The sequence below is a fragment of the Bos indicus x Bos taurus genome, chromosome 9 (assembly GCF_003369695.1).
Source record: "Bos indicus x Bos taurus breed Angus x Brahman F1 hybrid chromosome 9, Bos_hybrid_MaternalHap_v2.0, whole genome shotgun sequence".
Lineage (NCBI taxonomy): Eukaryota > Metazoa > Chordata > Mammalia > Artiodactyla > Bovidae > Bos > Bos indicus x Bos taurus.
The window spans coordinates 70675625-70688238 of NC_040084.1; the positions used below are offsets into that span (position 1 = coordinate 70675625).

At 39.3% G+C, this 12614-nt stretch overlaps 1 pseudogene; it reads right to left on the minus strand.

Annotated features, from left to right (window-relative positions):
* Positions 1–56: 56 nt before the first annotated feature.
* On the minus strand, positions 57–1277 carry LOC113898819 (annotated as a pseudogene).
* Positions 1278–12614: the final 11337 nt, after the last annotated feature.

The window sequence follows — 12614 nt, forward strand, 5'->3', positions numbered from 1 at the left end:
ATCATAAATTCATAATTTTAAAAATAGTCCTAAATTTTTCAACTTAGTGCTTTCATTTACTCTGAAAATAAGCTAGTGGTTGATGAACTATCCTTAAAAGTTCCCCACTTAAAATAGCTTTCAAGGCTTTCCTAAACCAAGGGTAAAATAAAGTATAAATCAAAGTGTTCATGGCTGAGTTGTAATAGGAACCCCAACAGCAAATCTCATAAATATAGGGAGGATTTATGAAATCCATAAAGGCATCAATTAGTATATCAACTGTATATGGTAACCATGAAATCATAAATGCTACTACTGTGACCCAGTGTTTTAGCTGCTTTTCTCTCTCTCTTGGCCACTCTGGATTTGTAACTCTCTGATTCTGCTTGCTACCAGTATTTTCAATTTTTAGAGCTTGTTGTTTACTGCTGCTAAGTCACTTCAGTCGTGTCCAACTCTGCGCAACCCCAGAGATGGCAGCCCACCAGGCTCCCCTGTCCCTGGGATTCTCCGGGCAAGAACATTGGAGTGAGTTGCCATTTCCTTCTCCAATGCAGGAAAGTGAAAAGTAAAAGTGAAGTCGCTCAGTCGTGTCCGACTCTTAGCGAACCCATGGACTGCAGCCTACCAGGCTCCTCCAATATGGGATTTTCCAGGCAAGAGTACTGGAGTGGGGTGCCACTGCCTTCTCTGTGTTGTTTAGCTATTTAAAAAAATCTTGCCATACAGAATTATCATAACAACGGTAGGTATAAAAAATAACAAAACACTTAACAAAACCCATATACAGTTGAGAGCACTTACTAATTCCTCCATCCCATCATCACTGACACCTGTGTAGGACACAGCTCCGCTGTACACAATGGGCAGAATCCAGGAGATGCTGATGCATACCCCTGACACAGACACCTTGAATTTGGGGGGATAGACCAGGGGATCAGTAACAGCAACGTACCTGTCAATGGAGATAAAGCACAAGTGGAAGAGAAAAGAGTAACAAAATGCCACATCACAGGAACTGTGAAGCACACAAAATCTGGCTCCAAAGTACCAGCAGCTCTCCACGGACCTGACCATGCTGAAGAGCATCACAGTCACTCCGCACAGGCCAAAGAGGCGAACAAGAAATTGGCTAGAGAATGCAGCTGCTTGAAGTGAAGAACTGAAGTCTGAAATCATCACCAAGAAGTTTCCAAAGATAGCCAATAAAGACCCAAAGGAGATTTAATACAAGATCTGTTCACATTCTCATGGCAGAGCTGCACGGTTTCAGGTTGGGAAAGATTGCTGGCCATGGTTCTGCAGTTGGATGCTTGCTTTGTTTCTGCTTTTCAGAAAAATGGTCTTCAATTCTGAAAATTAAAAAAAAATAAAATAAAACTGCATACTTGAGTACTACTTTTAAAAACTGTCTCATATTTTGTCCTTTTCCCGTTTTGTTATGAGAGAAACTAAAAGAATTTTTAAAACTCAGGAATACATTCTTACTATGTTCACATAATATTTCTATACCTAAATCTCCTAGATAGTTAACTCTAAGCAAATCTACTATGATTTTTCATCAGTCCAGAAAACACATTGCCTCATAATTGAAGAAATTTAATTTAATTACTTGGTCCTTTATGCCTGTGGATTTCTTCCTTACAAAGGATATGTGTGCATGCTTAGTTGCTCAGTCACTCAATTGTCTCAACTCTTAACGACCCATGTCCTGTAGCCCACCAGGCTCCTCCAACCATGGCATTTTTCAGGCAAAAATACTGGAGTGAGTTGCAATTTCCTACTCCAGGGGATCTTCCTGACCCAGGGAATGAACTCATGTCTCCATCTCCAGCATTGGTAGGCAGATTCTTCACCACTGAGCCACCTGGGAAGCCCCTTTATAAAGGATAATCACATGCAACAATTGCATGTTTAAAAAGTCACATCTTGATAGACTTCCACCTTCACATCTGAGAAGTTAACACCCAGGATGCTTTAAGAAGCCAGCCAATAAACTTGGCCCATGATAAATTCCTTACAAGCAACCCTGGTAGTGTAAGGTATGACTCATGAAAGGAAACTTACTTTAGGTCATTATAATTAAAAATATAAATATAATTAAAATATATTTTAATTTTATATAAATATTTATATATATTTAAATCATAATTAGATAAATAAAAATATGTTCTACAGAACGTATTTCTCTGAGCCCTGTTACTTTATCAAAATCCTTACAATTTTCACAACAGAGAAATTTCTTTTAATTCAACTGTTCTGAAATAGCCTTATCCTGTATTTGACAATAATGTTACCTATTCACTATTTATAAGACTGGTTGTGCAATTTGCAGGGTTGGGCAAAAGAAAAATGTGGAGATTTTATTCAAAAACATGAAAAATAGTGCCCTCAAAGTATCAAGCTTTTCCCCTTCTCTGCAGTTTCTCTCACCTACCAAGATGTTTGATTTTTACTGTGGAATTCCTCTCTCTCAGACATGGAGATATTAGCAGGGCAAGTGCAGGTCCTCAAAGGTGCCTGGAGACCCTGCTCTGTGACTCAGTGATCCAACCACTACCAGGCTCCCCCTCCCACCAACCGCTGGAATAATAGTCCAGGCTCAGGTTGGAGTGAGGAAGCTGAGCCAGGTATCTGCCCTTCTCCTGGGCCTGCCACCTCAACCAAAGGCAGATAGACAACTCCCTGAGATGACAGCCTCCACATCAGGAACCACACAGTACGTGAACTGGTGAAGGAGGGGCTTGGACTCCCTGAATCTCTCAAGTAACATGCTGTGCCCTACCAGCCTGAGATGGGATGACACTTGCCGTGCTTGCCCTGAGACTGCTCAGTGTACACCTGACCACAACCTTCCCCGCATCATATCCAGTCCTCATATAGGACGGAGAGGGGAGTGGCAGTGCTAGTAAGTCTGGGTGAGGAAGGAAAGGCTGAACTGGGCCCAAGAGCCAAGGGGTTGTGGATCAGGTGGAAGAGAATCCCTCCCATGAAAACAATTATTCAATTAATTATCTACCAAATTCTTCTGGGGATTACTATCATTACTTTTTTTTCAATTCTCAAATATAACTTGATTTCTTCCCACTCTTATTTAGTAACCTTGCCTCCCCCTTTTTTTGATAATATGACATATAGAATTTAAAGACTGAGAGGGTAGAGAGGTTTGGGGTGCATAATGGAAGCAAGAATCAAGGATGGTTCCAGGCTTTTAGCTTGCCAACAAGAAAGATGCAATAGGAGAAAGAGTACACTAGGGAGAAAGATGATGGGTTAAGTTGGGAGTGGTCAGAGGGACATAAAACTGAGGTTCTTTAGTGAGTGGTTTAGTCTGTAAATTTTTAGCTCAGAAAATAAACTTTGCCTGATATGATCACATGAAATTTTGAGAAGTAAATGTGTTTGCCTGCTATACATCTGTCATAAAGCCTAGGATATATATCTGATACTCAATAAACAATTGTTGACTAGTTTGGAAGGTATATAGTGAAAATAGAAGGAACTGGATGTGCACCAACTTCAAAGTTATGCCTACAAACAAATACGGATGAGAGAAGATGAAAAAGTGGTCCCACAGACTCCCAAGGGATGAAAGTGGTTCGTGAAGGAGAGAATACCAGGAGTGTCAAAGGTTAGTGACGGGTCAGGTTAAATAAAAACTGAGAATTGTTTGTTGTCATTAAAAACTGGATCATGATGAACATGATTCTACCTCTTCTGGTGGAATATTAGAGATAGACTCCAATTGCAGCAGATTGAGAATTAATGGGAATGAGTAGGGAAGACAAAGACACCATGAGCCTATCAGGCTTCTCCATCCTTGGGATTTTCCAGGCAAGAGTACTGGAGTGGGGTGCCATTGCCTTCTCTGCCAAACAGAATAGCATCTTCAAATCTCTGACTCTGACTCTTCCCTTATCTCCCTTTTTCATTTTTAATGACCCTTGTGATTACATTGAGCTCATCTGGATAGTCAAAAATAATCTTGCCATCTCAAAATCCTTAACCACATCTACAAAGTCCACTTAGCCACATAAGGGCCTTGTCCAGTTCACTTCAGAGATTAAGCTATCACTTTGCAACAGCAAATAAGTGATGAAGTCAAGTCAAGTGGAAGCAACTGCAAAAGCTGACATCCACAGGTTGTGAGGATTAGTATTAATACATTAAAAATCCCTTGATGGAATCCCTGTAGTGCAAGATGTGAACTTGGAAGGTTATTTTCAACAGTGATTACTAAGAGAGTTATTCTACAAAACAATCTTCACATTAAGTTAGATTATCATTATGTTTATTTGGCCAAAAACTTTTTTTCTTCTTAGACTTGAGCTTTTTCTCTAGTCACAGTCCTGCTGTGGCCACATTACTGGATTTTTATTACAAAGATATGACAGGTTACAAGCAGTGAGAATCAATCCTTGGCTTTTTTTTCTTCAGTTAAGAATCATTTTTGTATCTGACTGGATACCAACAAACAGAAAATGAAACACACATTAGAGCAACTGGAAAAGGATGAATAACATTATGGGAAAGCATTAAAAATGCCATGGTATTTAGACACACCCTCCTTTCTGAGCTTCTACAACTATCAGTGCTGGTAGAGAAAAGATCATTCTCTTCTCAGGATGTTGTCACTGGGAGAAGATCGCAGTGTCTCTCCATCCACGTGAGAAACGTCTATAAATCCTCTGAATACTGCTGCTGTGAGATTCTCACAGACAGAAGACTTCACATTCCCATCTGTAGTGGGCTCAATGCTGTACCCCATCCCCACAAGGAATATGCCCATGTTCTAACCCCCAGAGCCAGCTCTTCTTTGGAAAAGATGCCTTCATGAGTTTAATAAGATGAGATCATCCTGTACTACATGGATGGGCACTAAATCCAAGAGTAGTGTCCTCAGACAAAAGTTGAGAAAGAGAAGAGAGAAGATGGCTTTGTGAAGATGGAGCCAGAGATTGGAATGATACTGCTACAAGCCAAGGAATGCTTGGAGCCATCAGAAGCTGGAAGAGACAGAGAATAACTGTACCCAGAGCTGTGGGAGGGGAGCATGGCCCTGTCAGTGTTCTGTCAAGACCTGTAAAATCAGAGGTTTGGATTTCAGACCTCTAGTGTACAGGACTATGAGAGAATACATTTCTGGAGAGAACAAAGACAGCAAGATTGTGGTCATTCGTTACAGCAGTCCTAGAAAAGAAACACTCTCCTGGGTACTTTCCATTTCAGTGGTAGAATGGTTGGTGAAGAAGAAATTTCAGCAAAAAATCAAGGAATGAAAATCAACACAATTGTTCAAAAAACCAGATTTCAGAGCTTTGAAAGCAAATTGTAAATAATGTGAGCTTCTACCATCAGCCATTTAGCAGTCATCAACCTTATATTGTAGGTATAATTTACCTCATTTTAAAAATAAAGTACATTTTAGAGGAGTTCTAGGTTCAAACCATGGGGCTTCCCTGGTAGCTCAGCTGGTAAAAAACATGCCTACAATGCAGGAGACCATGATTCTATCTCTGGGTCAGAAAGATGTCTTGGAGAAGGGATAGGCTTACTCCAGTATTCTTGGGCTTTCCCTGGTGGCTCAGATGGTAAAGAATCTGCCTGCAATGCAGGAGACCTGAGTTTGATCCCTGGGTCGGGAAGATCCCCTGGAGAATGGAAAGGCTACTCACGCCAGTATTCTTGCTTGGAGAATTCCATGGACAGAGGAGCCTCGCGGGCTACAGTCCATGGGGATGCAGAGTCTGACATGACTGAGCGAATTTCCCTTTCACTTCAGTTTCAGGTTCAAAACAAAATTGTGCGGAAGGTACAGAAATTTCCCCTGTGCAACCTACCCCCATGGAAGCACATCCTCCCCCACTTCAATATCCAGCCAATTTTGAAACTAGACAAGTTAATTTCAGTGACAGAGACGAAAGAGGAATTCAGGTTCAGTCCAAACCCCGTGCTCGTTTCATTCTCCTCACTATGCTGAATGTCAGAACCACCTCCACCAATAAGTCAGTCAAGGCCAGAGAGGTGATGAGGAACTTAGTTAGAGAGGACAACTGTTTGAGATGAGACCAGTGAGTACAGCTTCTTATACTGTGGAGAGCTTTATTATCAATTGCATTATTATTGGAAGAGAACTTCTGTAATTCTTCTCTCATTGTGTTTGACTTCTATTTTTTTGTCATTTCTAAAAAGTAAGAGCTACAATACATGTGTTTGGTATAAGCCATATGGGAGAATCATCTTCTAAGCTAAGAAGACAGTGTCCCTAGAGAATGACTGTAGAGGGCTTTGAATCAGAATGTGCCTGGATATTAGATCTTGGAAGACTTACCTGAAGTCTCCTGGCATCAGATTGCTCAGCTCTGACTTGGGAGTAATAATACCCACCATAAAGAATTGTGTGACTAGAGGTAAGGTAGGAAAGGATTTAACTTACGCTTAAACTGAATTACTATGTTACCAATAATATAGAATAGTACAGGTTAGTATAGTATACAAGAGTTAGAAATATAATAAGCATTAACAAAAATAATAAAACAAGTGCTGGATCTTTACTGCCAATTTACAACTTCACTCCTAAGGACTGAGTAGAATGATGGTGCTGACATTTAAGGTGGGTGAGGAGAATAGTAATGAATTCCAGCAAGCAAGAGGTGAAAGGTGATTTGCATTTGGCATTCTAGAGCAAGTGAGCCTGAAAGGCTGGTGTTGGTGATGATATAACTAAACTGGAGGGATTTCAGGTTTTAGTACAAGTCCACATTCTAAAAATTCTAAAATCGATAACATCGTAAGTTTATGTCTAATTAATTTGGTGACAAACACTGACATAAGGCTATTTCTAATGTTTATTTTTTAATCAGTCTATCTGAATATTCATGCAGATATATCAATATTGTGTTGAATATCTGATTATTGGTGCAGAAATAATAATGTGTTGATGACAAATGCTTCACACACTTCATTGGTTTAGTCCAAACATTTAATGGATATGCCTTTTAAATGAAAAAGAAAAAAATTTGATTACTTACAAGTCTTGGGACTTTTAGATAAAAGATTGTAGCTGGTAAATGACAAGTCCTAAGTAAGGACAGAGGCAGATTGCAGGTGATATCCTAGAAGGAGAGAATTTCTAGAAACTGTTAGAGGCAGATTAGCATTTGGTCAAGAGCGTGGACTCTGGGGTCTTCCAGTGATTGTTCAGTGTGAGGAATTTGCCTGCCAGTGCAGGGGACGCAGTTTCCATCCCTGATCCAGGAAGATCCCACAAACCTAGGAGCCACTGAGCCCGTGTGCCACACTATTGAGCCTGTGCTCTAGACCGTGGGAACTACAACTACTGAGCTCCTGCCGTGCAACTACGAGGCTCCCGAATCTAAAGCCCGTGTTCCTTAACAACAGAAGACACCGCAATGAGAAGCCCTCGAACCACAGGAGAGTAGCCCCGCTTGCTACAACTAGAGAGAAGCCCACACAGCAGGGAAGACCCAGCAGAGCCTAAAATAAATAGATAAATAAAGCTATGTTTTTTAAAAGGCATGGGCTCTGCCTAGGGTTGAATCCAGGCTCTCCCCAACTTTGTAACTGACCAAGGACTCGGTTTTTCAGCTGTGAAATGGGGATAATAATATTCCCTTCAACAGAGGGTTATTATGACAACTTAACTAGCACGTGTTTACACTTTAAATGTTTAAGATCTATATATGTTGAGAGTAGTTCTGGAGAGAATGATAGAGTGCTGGGTATTAACATTAAGATGCAAGAAGGAAGAAGGACCCTGTGCCAGGTGACAGTATTGGAGAGAGACAAGACTGGTACAATCTGATGACCTTGAGGGTTTGAGGGAAGATGGAGTGTGAATTCTCCGCCACCACAAGGAACATGCAGGAAGCCCCCTCATGGCTCTGCTACTGGAAAGCAAAGTCCTCAGGTGACAACCAGGTTCCTAAATGGTGCAGAGAACCTACATAGAAGAAAACATGTTTGTAAAGTTATTTCTCAATATTTATTCATTTCAATGTTCACTTTTAATCTTAATTCAGTTATATTGAAAAGCCAGTCTGGGAATCAGTGCTGATCTATGGCCAACTCCTCATCGATCAGAGGAAAAGGAGAAAAATAAGAACAAAGAGATGTGTGTCTCATATTGTTTGTTCAATTTACAGAACTGCCATTTATTTTTAAATGATGTGTTTCCTATAATATTAATATCAAAACATGGTAAAGAATTCACCTACAATGCAGGAGACCCAGGTTCGATCTCTGGGTCGGGAAGATCCCCTGGAGAAGAAAATGGCAACCCACTCCAGGATTCTTGCCTGGAGAATTCCATGGACAGAGTAACCTAGCAGGTTACAGTCTATAGGGTCAAAAAGAGTCATTCATGACTGAGCAAAAAACCCCATACTTCTCTTTTATGAAATTTTGCCAAAACATAAAATTGTCCCTGCAGCTGCTGCTGCTGTTTGTGAAGTCCTTAGCTGGCAAAGTTATTCTTTGGCAAGCATCTGTGGTTTCCTTGGATTTTTTTCACCAATTTTATTGTTTCTGAAACCCACGTTTCCAGGAACCATTAGTCTTCTCAATAGCAAAGGTGGTATTTTAGCAGGTAAGCCTTTTAGAGCCTTAAAATAAATCAGGGCATCCTCTGATCAATTCCAAATATTTAAAATAGTAAAATTTCTTCTAATAGACATATATGTCCAAGAAATCAACCACCTAGAAAAAGCAATATCTAATGTCTGCTATGAAAAGAAAATAGTTGTCTTGCATTTTTCTATGTTTTCTTTTTTGCTACCTTCAAAACTTATTAGAGGAACCTAGGTTATTTGCTGCTCTCATGTTAGGCCAATTAAGGACAACTAGCCTTGTGGTGAGATGAGGTAAAAAATGGAGGCTCTTCCTGAACCCTCTAAAATTCTTGCAGTATCTGACGCTTCCTTTTATGCTCATACATCTTGAGAAAGTGATCTGCCTCAAATAAAGATAAGATTAAACAATAATCATATTTCTCAGAAGCAGCAATCATATTTCTCCTTCTAATACCAAGGACAGAATTTGAGGCAAATTTTGGTTATCTTGCATTATCCAAAGTTTTCAGTGCCTATTTGCAGATTTTGAAATTCTCAGGCATTCTTAAAAATCCATTCAATAAACTCTCTCCCCAGTGACTGATAGTGTGAGACTTTCCTCATTAAAACAAAACAAGAGAAAGGGTGCATTAAAGTTGTGATTTTTCCAGCACACAAACTCAGAAGCTTGTTAATGGGAGGGGTGAGAATGAAATGCTTTGTACTCTTGTCTCTTTGGATTAGAAGCTAGATGTAACCAAACACAAAGGAGGGTAGAAGTATTGAACTATGAATCAACAGCAATTGCCATTGATAACATGTAATAAGTACACACACATTAATTATATGTAATAATAATATTTAGAGCATTTTTACAAGTGAGTGTGAAACTGAATCACACTTGATTCTTTATGAATCAAGTTATGAATTTGACTCTTTACATAATATATTTGTGTAATGGATATTTCTCAGAAATATATGTTAACCTGTTATGGAATAAATTGAGTGAAGTGGGAAATGATATGTCATTGTATTTTCTCCAACCACAGACTCCCAATGTCCTCTACATATTTTCCTTCCTCAGCTCGCATTAGATCTCAGGGCTGTCTAGTCACTGTGTGTGATAATAACTCAGTTTGGATGACTCCAGGTTGAAACACACCCTAAATGTCATGGAATGACAATGCTTGAGACATTTTATTCTGAGATAAAGGGTCTAAACTTGAAATGCAAGTGCCTATCAAGTTTAAAGAAGGAAAATAGAATAAACACAGGCACTAAATATGGACAAGTCTAAAGAGAAATTCTCAAAAGTGCCTGGGAACAGAGACCAGAGGGAACAGGTTTATGAAAACGATGTGAATATCATACTGGGATCAAAATTCTCATCAGTACACTAGGTCCAAGAAGGCAATGGAATCATGTTTTTTAAGTTATCAGAGAATTTATTTTTGAAACCATCATTCTAGTTAAAATTAAAATAATGATTGAAATCCTATAAAGTTCTTTAAAGCTAGTTTGGAATTAAGAACATTCATTCTAGTTACATGTATATATAGTATGCATTTCTATGTATTATACAATATATCAATATATTATAACAAATATTTTATTAAACTGAATTATAATTAATATAATATATGCTTATATAATTCAAATATGTAATTTGCATAAGTATAAAACAGAGCTACAAATAGATGGTCATGGATCATTAGAAGCAGGCAAGCCACAAATAAGCAAGCAGAGGTGGGGCAATTCTTAGCAAGAGGAGGTTGTGCCAAGGCCTAAGGAAGGAGCAGATGAAAATGGACCACTGGGCTGTTCCAGCAGGACCCGATCCAGCCAGACATTCCCTGGGTGGTGGCTAGCCCCACTCTGCAAATGCATGAGACTCTGGGTATCTGACCTTGTTCAGGTCACTTAAACTTCAGCCTGCATTTTAAAAATGATGGTTCAAACCCAAATTCAATCAACAAATAAGAAGAATAAATAAATTGTGGCCAACCCACACAGTGCAACACTACGTAGTCAGTCACAAAGTCACAAAGAAAAAGGAATTCGATACTGATTCATCCTTTGACATGGCTTATTCTCCAAATTACTAAGCACAGTGAAATAATTCAGACAAAAATAAGTGTATATATGTATGCTTGCATTTATATAAAATGCTAGAAAGTACAAATTAGTGTAGAGTAACTTGAAGTTCATCAGTGGCTACCTGGGGACAGAAGGGGGCTGAATTTGTAGGGATGAACAAGAAGGACATTACTAAAGACGTGAAGAAACTTTTGGAGTAATAAATAAGTTTAGTCTTGATTTTGGTGATGAATTTGCAGGTGTCTACAAATGTCAAAACTCATCAAATTGTATATTATTTGTATGTGTAGTTTCTATTATGCATATGTGTATTACAAAAATATTAAAATTTGAGTTTCTCTGTTAAAAAGTAAAAGGTAATGGTTCAGAATAGATCATCTCAAAGTTACCTTCAGTTTTAGTGTTTTGTACATTTCTCGCAGAGGGCCCATGATTGGATGGTCAAGTAAATCTGGCTAACGTGATATTCTTGGTCTGGGAATTTTTCTGGCCCTGAATTCACCTGCCCAAGTCTGACAGAGAGGGATGTTCTGTCCAAGGGATGATCCCAAGAACCACAAAATAAGTGTGCATAGTGCCTGCAGTACTATAAGCACTGTGATACATAAGAAATTTATGTGGCCGTGGATGACAGGTATTCTTTCCTTCCTGAGTTCCCTCAAGGTTACCAGTTCATTCTCCATGGTGGCTGCAATTGCTGATGATCATAACCTCCTCTGTTAACTGATATGGCAGAAAATATCCCATTTCTTGCTTTCAATAACTTGATTTCAGTGGCTGGGCCACATCAGGGGAGGAGGAGTTACTACTTACTCACTTTCTGACCCCCTGGACATGAACACCGACCCTATTGTTTAACAAATATGCCACCTTGGGCATAAGACTCATCTCTCTTTGCCTCAGATCTCTCATTTGTGACCTAGAAGTAATAATAATGTATTATAGTCATAATATTTCCTCTCACATAGTGTTGTTGTAAAGACTGAATAGGGCAGGTAAGATGGTCCCAAGCAAAGAATGAGTAGTCTATAACAAAGCATTCTTAGGTTTGCATATCAGAAACACTCAATAAGTGTTCACTGAAGCAAAGGCGAGTGGACAAGTCCAACATGAACAGAGTAATTCATAGAAGAGATAAATGAGGCCTAGAGTGTATTCTTTTATAAAGAAAGTTCAGAAATAAGTTCAGAAATATTTTTAAAAAATAGAATAATATGTAGTTCTAGGACACAAAGTGGTAAAATTGAATGATTTGTCTAGCATGTGTAAAAGGTAACTAAAAAAGGAAAAACAAATGTAAATGTATTAAACTATATGTTCAGTTCAGTTTAGTCGCTCACTTGTGTCTGACTCTTTGTGACCCCATGAATCGCAGCACGCCAGGCCTCCCTGTCCATCACCAACTCCCGGAGTTCACTCAGACTCACGTCCATTGAGTCAGCAATGCCATCCAGCCATCTCATCCTCTGTCGTCCCCTTCTCCTCCTGCCCCCAATCCCTCCCAGTGTCAGAGTCTTTTCCAATGAGTCAACTCTTCGCATGAGGTGGCCAAAGTACTGGAGTTTCAGCTTTAGCATCATTCCTTCCAAAGAAATCCCAGGGCTGATCTCCTTCAGAATGGAATGGTTGGATCTCCTTGCAGTCCAAGGGACTCTCAAGAGTCTTCTCCAACACCACAGTTCAAAAACATCAATTCTTCAGTGCTCAGCTTTCTTCATAGTCCAACTCTCACATCCATACATGACCACTGGAAAAACCATAGCCTTGTCTAGACAGACCTTTGTTGGCAAAGTAATGTCTCTGCTTTTCAATATGCTATCTAGGTTGGTCATAACTTTCCTTCCAAGGAGTAAGCATCTTTTAATTTCATGGCTGCAGTCACCATCTCCAGTGATTTTGGAGCTCAAAAAAATAAAGTCTGACACTGTTTCCACTCTTTTCCCATCTATTTCTCAAGTGCTTATT